General features: G+C 39.4%; 1 pseudogene; it reads left to right on the top strand.

Annotated features, from left to right (window-relative positions):
* The first annotated feature begins 256 nt into the window (after positions 1-256).
* On the top strand, positions 257-2,361 carry LOC148023109 (trans-cinnamate 4-monooxygenase-like; annotated as a pseudogene).

The following is a 2,361-nucleotide window of genomic DNA, read 5'->3' as shown; positions in this document are numbered from 1 at the left end:
AATGAAATTGAACTATCAGTGAACTTCTAATGAGGATTAGCTATAAGTTAGTTTATTGTTGTTACTCAATTGAATTTGGTTCATTTTTTTATTATAGAAAATATTTTGATTGAGCCAATTGTCTACTTTAGTTCTTAATAAGAATTAGTGGAATATTAGACTAAGATAGACTTGTATAATTTATTATTTTTACTACGAAATAGAATTTATATTGAATATGTACAAACATAAAATTGGGTGACCTAACTAAGCCAAAATGCTTCAACTCTTAGCTGGGTTTTTGAAGGTAACCTTGAAGACTCAGTCGGTTTTCCTAAGTAACCTTATAAGTAGAGCTAGAGCATTACTTTATATTTTTTAATTCTATATCAATGGCAACTTACCAACTTAAATTGGTGTATCCTCATTGTGAAATCCATTTGCTAGCACTATGCAAGTATCCAAACGCATACAATATTTTACTATGTGGTTTGAATCCTTATAGGCAACAATGCCAAGCCAGACCATGTAGATTGGTTGGGAACATTGTCAGGTATAATGTTGACTTGTGTCAATGTGAAAGATAGCAAACACCACTGTCAAAATTAGATGCCACCAACAAGTAGCCCAACAAGTAATCCAAGAGATAGACTATGCTGCCAAAGAGATCAGGGACATGCCCAACGTGATCACCTCCAGTGCTGTCATCCGTGACCGCCTGTAGCTCATGATGTACAACATTGTCTACAAGATGATGTTCAACACAAGGTTGACCCCCTCCATGTGCATTTCATGACCCTTAACAGGGACATTTGCCTTCTTGCATAGAGCTTCAAGTAAAACTATGGTGAATTTGTGCCTTCCTTCAAGCCCCTCCTCCACGGGTGCCTCAAGCGGGTCTAGGACGCCAACAACCAGTGGAGGCTTGCATTCCTCCGGGACGTGTTTTTTAACGAGTGCAAGAAGTAAGAGTTACTCATCATTTTTTGCTTTGTCTGTAGATTTGGATCATCTATTGTACTATAGCGAAGGAAACATTACTTAACCTAAATGCTATGTATTGAGGATTTTGAGACCCACTATGCAATACTTTAATCTACAAACAGGTTCCGATGTTGTGTGGGTGCAATTCCTACCATTCTGCAAGACCTGTAATTTCTGATGTATTCTTTTAATTGGATTTGCAAGCAGAAGGGGGAGAAGATTGGAGTGGACGTCTTTCTGGACGCCTACATCAAAGGAGAGATCAGTGAAAACATGTGTTGTATCTTATTCAAAACATGAATGTTGCAGGTAGGCTATTCATCTGCATCTTGTTGTAGCAAATTCAATCTTTTCACTTGGAGCATTGAACAATTTTCACTACTTTTGGGGGCCTTTACAAACTGATCTGTATATAGATAGGGAGTTCTTCTCACTCATGGTGGGAGACAAATGTCTAAAAATGGATGACACTCTACTTAGTACTATACACCTGCAGGTGCTACAAGGAATCACTTCAGAGCAAATTGATTCTATAAAGTGCTTAGTTTCTTCACCTTGTCAAACATTCATGAATGATATTCTTATATGATTGTTTGGACTTATTTTCATGTGCAACAGTTGAGACCACATTGTGGTCATCGAAATGGGGCATTGCAGAGCTGTTGAACAATCCACACATCCAAAAGAAGATAAGGGATGAACTGAATACAATGTTAGGAAAGGGTGTACCAATAACTGAGCCTGATGTCGCAAAGCTGCCCTACTTGCAAGCAAGCTTCCCAACTTTGTGCATAAATTATGGACCCTTGAAAAAATTCTAAATGTATAAGTGGATGAAATGAAAGATGTGTGCAAAAGATGATTTGGAACTATAGCACTTCAGGTGAAAATTTCTCTTCAAGTCAATGAAGACGAAGACAAATTGGTAACCAACATTGGTGTTGTTTGTATTAGGCCACAGTGAAGGAAATCCTCCGAACATACATGGTCATTCCCTTGTTGGTACCCCAAATGAATCTCCAAGCAGCCAAGCTAGGAGGCTATGACATTCGAGCAGGCACCATAGTTTTGGTAAATGCATGGGGCATAGCAAACGACCCCAGGTATTGGGACAAGCCAAAGAAGTTAATGCTGGAGCAGTTTCTAGAGTCGAAGATAGAGCTCAATGGGATTGACTTTAGGTTCATCCCATTTGGCTCAGGCAGCAAGAGGAGCTATCTAGGGAGGAGTATTATAACTTTGACAATACTGGCACTAGTGTTGGGAAATCTGGTGCAGGCCTTTGACCTTCTACCTCCACCTGACATGGATAAAGTGGACCTGAGGTCTATTGGAGGGCAGCTGAGTCTCATTATTGCAATGAGGTCCACTGTGGTGATCAAGCCAATTGAAGACACA

The sequence above is a fragment of the Lygodium microphyllum genome, chromosome 16 (genome assembly GCF_053477565.2).
Source record: "Lygodium microphyllum isolate KBCC chromosome 16, Lygodium_microphyllum_v1.1.10, whole genome shotgun sequence".
Lineage (NCBI taxonomy): Eukaryota > Viridiplantae > Streptophyta > Polypodiopsida > Schizaeales > Lygodiaceae > Lygodium > Lygodium microphyllum.
This window is presented reverse-complemented; position numbering and strand designations above follow the sequence as displayed.